The sequence below is a fragment of the Dermacentor variabilis genome, chromosome 1 (genome assembly GCF_050947875.1).
Source record: "Dermacentor variabilis isolate Ectoservices chromosome 1, ASM5094787v1, whole genome shotgun sequence".
Taxonomy (NCBI): Eukaryota; Metazoa; Arthropoda; class Arachnida; order Ixodida; family Ixodidae; genus Dermacentor; species Dermacentor variabilis.
In genome coordinates, this window is record NC_134568.1 from 271676746 (window position 1) to 271688758 (window position 12013).

General features: G+C 46.3%; 1 protein-coding gene across 3 annotated transcripts in view; it reads right to left on the bottom strand.

Moving 5' to 3' along the window:
* Positions 1–12013, bottom strand: part of Pcif1 (Phosphorylated CTD-interacting factor 1) — a 158029-nt gene that overhangs the window by 54603 nt on the left and 91413 nt on the right. The window lies entirely within an intron of this gene.

Here is a 12013-nt window from a genome sequence, read left to right on the forward strand (position 1 = left end):
ACGTCGGCGCCTACAGGTGACGGCATGCACTGAAGAAATGCTGCTGCATGCGTGGAGCACTGTTGCTCTGCGTCCTGTGCCGAATTACACAAAAGTGATTGTATCTCCAAAAGCAATTGACCGAGAATACTGCTCCACCGCAGACGCATGCAGCGCACTTTGTACTGTTGGCAATGCTGTTCCATATCCTCGCAAGCTTGCCCAAGTAGGCTAACGTAATTTTTACAGTAAAGTTTGTTCTGCGATGCATTACCTATCTGTACTGTCTCATTTCACAACAACAAAATTCTCGCGAAAGAGAACTTTTTCATGTTTCCCGCCAATTTCATTGTTACGAGGATCAACTGTACCACCACCTTCAAATCCCTACACAGTCGAACCCACTTACAACAATATTCAAATGCCACAAAAATTCCATTGTTATAACCGATAATTGTTATAACTGGCCTGCATGAAAAATATAATCAAAATGGGGGATGACGCAGCTGTTCCGAGAAATGTATAATGGCGGGAGTCCAGTTCTCCGCACCACCTTCCTCCATCCGACTTCTGATTGTGTTGACTCATTTAACTGTAACTCTGCTTCCTGCGTGCTCCGATAGCGTGTTGTTAACAAGCCGCAGCTGTATGCGTTCAAGAATGGCACTGCTGTAACAACTGAACAGAAGTGTCACGGGCAGAGAGTGATATGTGAGCTCCACCGAGGCATCGCTTTGGTGGCCCCAAAAGGCGCCTTTCAAAGAATGCGGGAAAGTCGCCGCAGCAGCATCTCAGCTTGAGAAATCCAGAAGAAACGCTGGAGCGAGATCGCCACAAGTATATCACCACATACTTCCCACTGGCTTGCACGAGAAAACCGCATGTCCATCAGCCTTGCTTGCTTTACACGAAGCTGGCCGACATCCTTCTTCAAGGCATCCAGGTGCTCTATGTAGTGAAGCGGAAGATTCCTCGCGAAAATAAGCCCATGAGGGACTGAATCATCTACATGACCTCCCGCTAGGCAATGTTGAGAAGCCTAGTCTGCCCAACCGCGTCAGCGCTGCCATCGCGGCCGTCACTGTCGCTATCCGATGGCAAGTACATTCGCGACAATCACCTCATCGATTAGAAGCACTTCGTTTCGAAATCTATAGCAGTGCGCTTTCTTTTGCACCAGCAACGTCATGCATTGCCGATGATCAGCGGGCTGATCAGCCATTTTCCGTTTCGGCGGCAAGTCAAGCAAGGCTGAGAAACAAAGTGGCCAGGAACGATTTCGATGCAACAAACAAAGAAAAGCGCGAGTGACTTAATCTGTTAGCAGAATTGCGCAGAATGAGGGCCATAGGAAAAAGAACCAACTGTGAGGGCCGTGCGCGCAATAGTAGCAGCGCCGCAGAAGTGGTCCATTCATGTTTTGGAGGGTGGAGCAGCGCAGAGCTATGGGGTGCAGCCCATTAGTGTTTGGAGGGGTGAAAGAGCGACGGGAGAGATATACGCAAGGCTTGCGTGCATCTCTCATGGAGAGACAGATGTGACGGCAGTTGGGGTGGCGGGTGCTCGTGCAGCAGCTCGCGTTTCACTTTTTTTTTCTCTTTTCAAGGATTTTGCACTTCATTACCCTTCGCCATGGACACCCAGCAGCGAGACTTAATCGTTATAACCAATAATACGGCATGGGGACATTGTAGTAAGCGGGTTATTTACCCATAGAAAACATACAAAATTTGAAAGTGCAGCAGCTTTTCATTGTTATAACCGATATAGTGTTAAAACCGGTAACATCATAAGTGGGTTCGACTGTATACTAGTTGTGACCTTCCATTTCTTAACAATTGTACTGCTTAAATAAGAGCTTTGCTGCCCTAGATGGTGAGTCATTACCTGAACTCTGTGGTTCTTCGCTGAGTCAACCACTATTTCCTTTTAGTTAGCCATGTTAGTTGAAAAATTACCTCGACGATGAAAGCAGAGGTATGGGCAATAAGCACTTAAACACTAAATAGCAGCAACTCCATTCAAAGTTGCAATAGGTGCAACATTGCTCATGTAAATCATGTCCAAAATTTTAACTACTTTGGATGTTAGCCATAACAACATACACATACACATATTTCAACCTACCGTATGAACTCCTATAAGGGCCGCATCTCCAACTTGGCAGCCCAAAGTTTGTAAAAAAAAAAAGAAAGAAAATCCAACAGAGAAGCAAGCGTATTCAGAGCACCGATGCCATGCGCTGCGTACTTCTGCGTGCAGCCACTAAATGGCGAGAGCTGAGAGCTACATGCTGACCTCTGATGCAATGGTACATCCGGTGTGTGCATAAGTTGCCAGCACCACTTTCACCAAAAGCTTCAGTCCCATGCAAAGGCTGCACCACGTCAAAATTGTGGGAAAAAAAAGTACTGCCCTCAAACGAGTCTATACGGTACTATATGCCAAGAGGACACTCAGATAAATATCAGCAGGGACACGGACTGATCTTGAAATTGCAGCCAAGCCTTATTATATTGAAACGGGTTACAACAAAACAATGGATGTAATGAAGTAATGGTAATAATTTCACTAATGTCCCTTAAAATTACAATGTAAACCACTGTATTTAAATTCAATTTCAACAAAGCAAAAATTTTCTAGGAATGGATACAACGAACTAGATATTAGCTTAGAATGAAGATTTATTGATAGCTGCATGACGATTAGGCCAGAATACGATATGCAGTGTAAAACACTAGTAGTAACTCGCCTGATGAGCCAGGTATAAAAACTCCCACAAGCTTTTGACCACCTGACAATACACGAAACAAGACATAGAGCAAGCCTGGACACCTTTACCCCTAAAAAAATATGTGTTTGCAAATATTCAGAAATTTAGAATATTATCGAATATTATATTTCTAATATTCGTATTCGATTCAAAAACTAGGTATGCGAAAATTTTCGAATATATTACTGGCTGTGCGGGAGAAAACATGGTTATTAGTGTTTACTTTTATCTAGTCTAAGAAAGTGTGTCTCAGTGCGGCGGAGTATGTGAGCGCGACATAACTCTTTCTTCACTTGTGTAGGAACCGCCACACCCAAGGGACCTGACTGTCGCTTCCCTGGCTTCGGATGCTTCCATCTTCGGCACCCTTATTGACGTGATACACCGGAGAAGATTCTGTGCGAGTGCCTATGGCTACACAGTCCATGCTGCGGGTGCGTCATCGTGTGAGCAGCCAATCCAGGAAGGGAACACCTGGCAACAACGCTTAAAAAGCCAACACCGATTGTCAATGAGCGCAGTCCAGCGGAGTACGTGAGCGTGGCATGATGATGATGATGATGACTGAAGTTTAATGGCGCAAGGGCATCGAAGGCCAAATAGTGCCATGACATGTGTTTTGGTTTAGTAAAATTGTGAGTTTAGGGCTATGATGTGGAGGCTGTATAGAGGCCTACACGTAAGACAAATCTATAAATACTAGTGACTGCATTCTAAAATACCTACAAAGATAAATATAAAGCCTAAAATGCACTGGTTATGGGCACACATAGTAAATTATAGCAGATTGCCCGAGTCCCTTGCTCTACAATCCTTGCCTACGCAAGAAGTGCAAGAGCTCAGACATACTTTTGTGCATCAGATTGTACCTCACCTGTGAGGCACAATCTGAAGGTTAGGATGGTATGAGATGATGTCGAGAAAGTTAACTTCTGCAAGATAATTAAGCACTCTTTTAAAGTTAAAAAGTGCGTCCTCCGATAAGAACATCGAGGGATGGGGGGGTATATGGTGTGAGTAGAGTTCTCTAAAATGAGCCAATCGGTGTCGGTGAAGTTCAGGACATTGAATGAGGACATGTAGGATGCTTAGGTTCTCACCGCAGTGTGTGCACGTCGGTGGGTCAGTTGCTGTCAAGAGGTAATTGTGTGTGCCATAAGTGTGTCCTATTCTGAGTCGTGCCAGGGTGACTTCGGTGTGTCTATTAAGCTTCAGTGGAAAGGATATGGTTAACTGTGGTTTAAGCAGGTGCAGCTTATTTTCAATTTCCTTGTCCCATTCAGTTTGCCAATGATTACAGAGCGCCTTTCGTACCACAGGTTTCATATCCACACCAGGTACCCAGCTTACATCAATTGTATCCCCCGATGAGCCGCTTGTCCAGCATTTTTGTCGGCCAGTTCATTGCCTGTGATCCCAGAGTGGCCTGGCACCCAGCATACAACAATAGCAAGGTTTTGTTTATACGCTGAGTGAATGTGTTTGAGGAGCTGGTTGATTACAGGGTTTCGGCTTGCTTTGCTGCAGGACAGGGATTTGACAACGCTTAGGGAATCTGTGTATATTATGGACTTTTGTATCTTGTGCTGTACTATGTACTCAACGGTGATCAGGATACCGTACGCTTCGGCTGTAAAAATGCTGCTATGGGTGTGCAAGGTTTTAGTGTTGGAGAAGTTTGGGCCATGGGCTGCACATGATACCGAAGTTGCAGACTTCGAAGCATCAGTGAAAAATGCCATTGATCTATACTTGTCTTCAAGGGCCAAGAAATGTTGCTGGATGAGAGCACTTGGATAACTCTTTTTGTTCAGTTCTGTAAAGGACAAGTCACAGGTAACTGTACATTGCTCCCAAGGTGGGATGGGTTCAGCATTGTCGCTTTCATGTAGATCTGTGAAAAGTACTGCGAGTTTTTCCGCAACAGATTTTACTGCCAACGGGAACGGCGGGGCTTGTGAAGGCCTGTTTAAGTACAACTGATTAGTGGACTGATCACTTATGAGTGCTTTGCATGGATGTTGTTTTAGTGAGATGGTTCTTATTGCATAGGTGACTCCCAGATATGTACGTTGATAATCCAGCGGCCACTGATCTGATTCTGCATATAGACTTTGGACAGGGCTCGTACGAAAGGCACCAAGTGCTAGGCGGTTACCTAAGTGATAGACAGGATCGAGTAGCTTAAGTGTTGTCTTTGAAGCGGACTGGTAAACAGTACATCCATAGTCTATGCGTGACAACACGAGGCTATTAAAAAGAGACAGGAGACAATACCTATCTGTTCCCCACGACTGGTGAGATAAAATCTTTAAAAGGTTCATGGTTTCAAGACATTCCAGTTTCAACTGTTTTATATGCTGCATGAAGGTTAGCTTACTATCGAAGATTACACCCAGAAATTTTTGTTCTTTTCTATTTATCAGGTTTCTCCCATGCATCGTAATGCTTGGGTCAGGACATATCCCTCTTCGTCTGGAAAACAGCACACAGGTAGTCTTCTCTGCACTGAATCGGCACCCGTTTTCGTCGGCCCATTTCGCAAGACAATTAACACTTAAATTGTATCTGGCGTTCACATATGGACAGATTGCAAGATTTAAAACTGACTTGAATGTCGTCCACATAGACAGAATAGGACACCATGGGTGGCATAGCAGAGCGGAGTGAGTTCATTTTAATTAGGAAAAGTGTGCAACTTAGCACTCCTCCCTGTGGTACGCCGTTTTCTTGAACAAAAGTGCGCGATAGAACATTGCCAATTCTTACACGGAACTTCCTTTCAGATAGGTAATTTTGCAAGATGTTCAGCATATAACCACAAATTCCATAGGACGACAGGTCTTGCAGAATACCGTATCGCCAGGCAGTGTCATATGCCTTCTCAAAATCAAAGAATACAGATAGGCAGTATTGGCTGTGTACAAATGCATCACTTATATATGACTCAAGGAGAACAAGATTATCGGTTGTAGACCTTGCTCTTCGGTAGCCAGATTGGTGAGGGTCCAAGATACTATTATATTCTAAAAAGAACACAAGACGATGGTTAATCATTTTTTTAAATACTTTAAGTAAACAGCTAGTGAGTGCAATTGGTCTGTAATTGTTAACTAAGGTAGGGTCTTTGCCGTGTTTCAGTATTGGCAGGACTATTGCCTCCTTCCAAGATGAAGGTATATGACCAGTTGCAAAAATCTTATTGTATAGACCTAAGATGCAGGTTAGGGTCTCTCCAGGCAGATTGTTGATTATTTCATAAGTTATTGTGTCAGAGCCTGGAGCCGAGCTGCCACAAGAGCCTAGGGCAAGCTTTAGTTCATGTAATGTTAGTGGTTTGTTGTATCCTTCTGATAACGACTTCTTTGGACGCAGAGGAACATTTTCAGCTATTTTTTTGTGGTGTAAGAACTTCTCGGTATAATTTTCGAAGCTTGATACCCTCTGAAAGTGCTCACCAAGAATGTTTGCTTGATCTTCTATTGTATCGCCAGAGCCAGGGATGAGAGGAAAAGGATTTGGACGTAGTCCTTTTAGTTTACGTACCCTGCTGTATACTTTGGTAACATCTGTGTATGAGTTTATTAATGATACGTAGCGCGTCCAGCTTTCCTTTTTGGATATTCGGCGGATACGGCGGCCATTTGCTTTGCACCGCTTAAATTCTATGATATTTTCTGCAGTTGGGTAGCGTGAAAATCTACTCCATGCTCTGTTCTGACATTTCTTTGCGGATTCACAGTCTTTGTTCCACCACGGTTTCAGATTGACTTTATCTGTGCAGGACTGAGGTATGCAGTTTTTAGCAGAACAGAGGATATGCTCTGTGATGTAGGTGGCCAGTTTCTCTACACTTAGGTGCTCCACATCTTCCAGGGACAGCTTACTTATGTTTCTAAATTTTGACCAGTCTGCACTATGAAGTTTCCACTTTTTGGGGTAAGCTGGCCCATCGTGCCACTTTGTTGTTTCTAGGAGCGTTGGGAAATGATCGCTCCCATATGGATTACTGATAACTCTCCATTCCAGGTATGGAAGAAGTGATGCTGACCCTATGGCTAAATCTATACATGAATACGTGTTGTGTGTAGAACTGTAAAAGGCTGGTTCTGCCATGTTAAATAGACAGGCTCCAGAAGAAAGAAGGAAGTTTTCTATTGCCCGTTCTCTCACATCACATCTTGAGTCACCCCAGAATATGCTGTGAGCATTGAAGTCTCCGATTACTATATAGGGTTCGGGAAGCTGGTCAGTCAGCTTTTCAAATTCTGCTGTGTCAAACCGTTCATGAGGCGGTATGTATATGAAGCAAATAGTTATGAGTTGGTTGAACAATATAGCCCGAACAGCCACTGCTTCAAATGAAATCTGGAGTGATACATGCTGGCATGCTACTGCCTTTTGGGCTATGATTGCCACACCACCTGAAGAAGAATTACCATCATTTCTATCTTTACAAAAAATTACGTACTGTCTTAAGAAGTTCTTGTGAGTACACTTTAAATGTGTTTCTTGAACACAGAACAGTCGTGGCTGATATTCCTCTAGTAGATCTTTGACATCATCTAGATTGCGAAATCAGCCCCTGGCATTCCACTGAATTATTTGTGTAGCCATACCGAGGAAGATTTTTGTTGTCTGTGTTCAAGAGCATGTGGTAAAGATACTTGGATATGTATTTGGCGGTAACCGTTTAGGTTACCGGTCCCTTTCTTTGAGCAGTTGCAGGAATTTTCTCTCTCCTAGCGCGCTCCTGAGAGCGCTGATCTTTCGGCGTCGATGACGCCGGGGATTTTTGATCGACCTCCATAACCTTCTCGGAGGCGCTGGAGGATCGTGAACTAGGCGCTGAGACTTGCGTCCCAGGCCGTGGAGTTTCGGTTTAGCTTTGGAGCCTGCGGAACCGAAGTCTGCAGGCCCACCTTCGATGTTGATGGAGCAGCATCTGCTGCTGCCACCAGAGGGGCAGGCGGAGTGATTACCGGACCACTATCAGTGACCGCGGTAGACTCCCGAGGTATTTGTGACGCTGCCCCTCGTTGCGCCACCTCGGAAAAGCTGGTGTGATCTAAGTACGAAAGGCGTTTCATTCTTCGTGAAATGTTATATTTTCTTTTACTTCTAATGCAATGATCTCTTTTTCTTTTTTCCATTTAGGGAAGTCCTGGAATAAGCTGGATGGCTTTTATCACAGTTCACGCAATGTGGAGATGAGTCGCAAGTGTCTGATAAATGATCGTTTGAGCTGCATTTCGCGCAAGTCTGCTTTCCTCGGCATGTCTGAGATCCATGTCCATACCTCTGGCACTTCAAGCACCATCGAGGATTTGGTATCTACGGCCTAACACGTACTTTGATGTAGCCTGCATCCAATGTACTAGGCAGCATGCTAGTACCAAAGGTTAGCACAATGTGCTTTGTTGGAAGTTGTTCATTGTTCCTGCAGATTAGGATTCTTTCTACCTTGATCACATTTTGGTCCTGGAAACCTTCAAGTAACTCTTCATTACTAAGGTCCAAGAAGTCGTCTTCAGAAATTACTCCACGGCTCGTGTTCATGGTTCGATGTGCCGACACAGTGACTGCTACATCGCCAATGCATTTCAAGTCATTAATTTTACCGTGTTGAGTTTTATCCTTCAATTCAAGGAGCAGGTCTCCATTGGACATCTTTGTGGCTTTGTAGCCAGGTCCTATAGTGTTTGCGAGGCATTTCGCCACCAAGAAGGGGGAGAATTTATGCACGCTCTTGTTGCCTTCGCCGTGGATTACTTGGTACTTAGGAAAGTGTTCTTGATTGTTTTTCAAACAGAATTGGAATGTTGCATCGGTGCGCCCCCTTTTTAGAGGGTGATCAAGGAAAAGTGGTTTGCTAAAAGCCATATAGGAGTCTTGAGTTCGGCAGCAGCGCCAACCGCCCACCACCGAGCCCAACATGGGGACGGAGCAAGTCTTACGAGTAAGACCGGCCCTCGCCAGTTGTACGGTGCTACTACAACCCAATCTGGAGTACCCAAGGTTGGCCACCCACACAAGGTTAACCCTCGCTGCCAGAAAAGTCGGAAGTAAATATAAGAGAGGAGAAGACAGGAAAGATTGAAAAGAAGAGAGAAAGATGCAGAATGGAGAGGGGGACAGGAAAAGGCAACTACCGATTTCCCCCGGATGGGTCAGTCCGGGGGTGCCGTCTACGTGAAGCCGAGGTCAAAGAGGTGTGTTGCCTCCGCCGGGGGGCCTTAAAGGTCCGAACACCTGGCATCGGCTCAACCTCCAGGATCCCCTTTCCCCGGACACAGCTAAGCCGCGCACGGTTAAATGCGGGAGGGTCCAACCCTCGTGTGCTCGGGTACGTGGTGTCGCAATACACCAAACGCCTGATGACGCAGACGCCCCTGCGGGGGTGAGCTTGGCATAACGCTCTTTCTTCGCTTGTGTAGGTAAGAGCAGCGTTTCATGACTACTTCTGTGTTTGAATTTAAATTCTGCTCTGCCGGACTGCACAAAGTTTGACTGCACAAAGTTGTGTTCACAATGTCTAACAATGATTGCCTCGCGTGCCTGAAAGCTACTGCACCTGATAGCCAGTGCCTTCGTTGCAGCGATTGTGATAACCGTTACCACGCTGACAATTAGTCTGGCGTCACAAAGACTAACCTAAAAAGCATGTCAGTAGAAACGATCCGTATTTGGTTGTGTCCCACAGGTGCAAACCACAAAATGTGATTTATAAATGCTGAAGACGGGGCTGGCTCTCAGTGTAAGAACTTAATGGCAGACAGTGAGCAACCTTCTTTGGTTGACGCCATGTCGAAGCTAGACACTCTGCTACGCCATGTTGATGAGCTCAAAAGAAAACAGGAGGAGCAGCCGGCTAAACATGATGCCACCAATGGAAAACTTGAGGAGCAAGTATTAACGATACAGAGCATAGAATTGCTCGATCTGCTCTTTTCTAAATATGATGAAGTGCTTGAAGCTCTTGAAACCCAGAATCAAGAAGTAAAAGAGCTAAAGAAAAAAACTACAGATCAGGAAGCTCAACTGCTAACAAAGGACACTAGACTTTCTCAACTGGAAATGGAGGTGAATAGGATGGAATCCTATTCAAGACGTAATAATTTGGAGGTACATGGGGTCAAGTGCAACAAGAGCGAAGACTGAGAGCAGTTATAAATTAAACTGCAGGGAGACTCGAACTCTCCATTCCCAGCAATGGGGTAGTCGAAGCAGTGCACAGGATTAAAGGCAAAGCAGATGCTGAGGCTCCCATACTAGTCCGTTTCATCAAGAAAGAAACAAAAGAAAAGTGGCTTGCAAAATGAAAAACGCTGAAACACGAGAACATTTACATAAATGAAACTCTGACACCTCTAGCCAAGAAGCTTTGGTGGATGGCAAAGCACCTAGCAACTGAAAAACACTACTGAGAAAAGGTTTATTGGTGGCTCCTAATGCAAAGGCACAGCAACCGGGAACGGCGAGGCAGCTCGAAGCACTGTCCAAACGGACACCAGCAATCAACAGCGCGAGCCGAGACGAGCCGCGCGTTGGCGATGCGGCTGTGCCGCGAGGCCGCATCTTCTTCTTCACAATCTCCCCCCGGACAAAAATAGCCATCCTGGAGCCTTAAGAATCAGGAGGCAGAGGGTCGTGGTAGGGCTTGAGACGCGAGACGTGGACAATGTCACGTCCACGCCGGCGCAAGTCTTCAGGTGGTGACAGGGGCTCAATGAGAAAATTCACCAGGGATGTTTGCTCCAAGACTCGTTAAGGTCCTTCGAATTTTGGGACGAGTTTCGAGGAAAGCCCCGGCGTTTGGAAAGGGACCAACAACCACACAAGAACGCCTGGAGCGTAGGTAGTGTTTGGAAGCGTGTCGATGCGGTTTTCTTTCTGGCGCTGCTGTTGCTCTGCCGTAAAGGAGCGCGCTAGCTGGCGGCATTCTGCGGCTTGTCGGGCGACGTCGGACACAAGTAGACACTCGGAGGCGTCAGGACTGTATGGAAGGAGCGTGTCAATGGTATGCGTAGGCTCGCGGCCATACAGGAGGAAGAAAGGTGAAAATCCCGTAGTGGCCTGGATTGCGGTGTTGTACGCGAACGTGATGAATGGAAGGATACGATCCAAGTTACCATGATCAGATGCCACGTACATAGAGAGCATATCACCAAGTGTGCGGTTAAATCGCTCTGTGAGCCCATTAGTCTGTGGATGGTATGCCGTGCTTGTCCGATGAATAATATGGCATTCCAAAAGCAAACTTTCGACGACTTCGCAGAGGAAGGCGTGACCTCGATTGCTGAGGAGTTCTCGAGGTGCGCCGTGTCGAAGCACGTAGCAATGTAGGACGAAAGAGGCTACATCCCGAGCTGTAGCACTTGGTAAAGCAGCATATTTGAAGAGGTAGCTTAGCGCAAATAAACCCACGGACACAAGGAAGACAGACAAGGACAAGCGCTTGTCCTTGTCTGTCTTCCTTGTGTCCGTGGGTTTATTTGCGCTAAGCTACCTCTTCAAATATGGACGACCAACTAGCCCAACAGTCAACTCTTCTAGGTAAAGCAGCAGTTTCGTCATAGCGTGTCAGATGGTCCACAGTAACTATGATCCACAGATTGCCGCCTGACGTCATAGGAAGCGGGCCGTATAGGTCGATTCCAACGACATCGAAGGGTGTGGCAGGGCACGGGAGCGGCTGCAAGGCACCAGACGGGCGTAAAAGCAGCGATTTGCGGCGTTGACAGTCAAGACAGCACCGAACAAACTTGAGTACAAAATTGTACATGCCGTGCCAGTAGTAGAGGTGGCGAATTCGTTCGTACGTCTTGAAGACTCCGGCGTGGCCACACTGGGCATCGTTGTGGAAAGCGGCACATATTTGAGACCTTAAGCTGCGGGGAACCACCAGAAGCCACCGACGACCTTCAGGAGTGTAATTGCGTTGGTGCACCAGCTGGTCACGAATGGCAAAATGAACTGCTTGGCGTCGGAGGGTTCGGGATACAGGGATGGTCGATGATCCAGAAAGATAGTAGAAAAGAGAAGCGATTCACGGGTCACGACGTTGTGCGGTGGCAAAGGAGTCCATGTCGAGAGATGACACGGAATGTGCGGAAGTTGTTCCGCAGGCAGAGTCTGGAGGTAAAGGTGAACGATACAAGGCGTCTGCGTCGGAGTGTGTGCGTTCGCTGCGGTATACGACGCGAATATCGTACTCCTGGATGCGTAGTGCCCAACAGGCTAGGCGGCCAGTGGGATCTT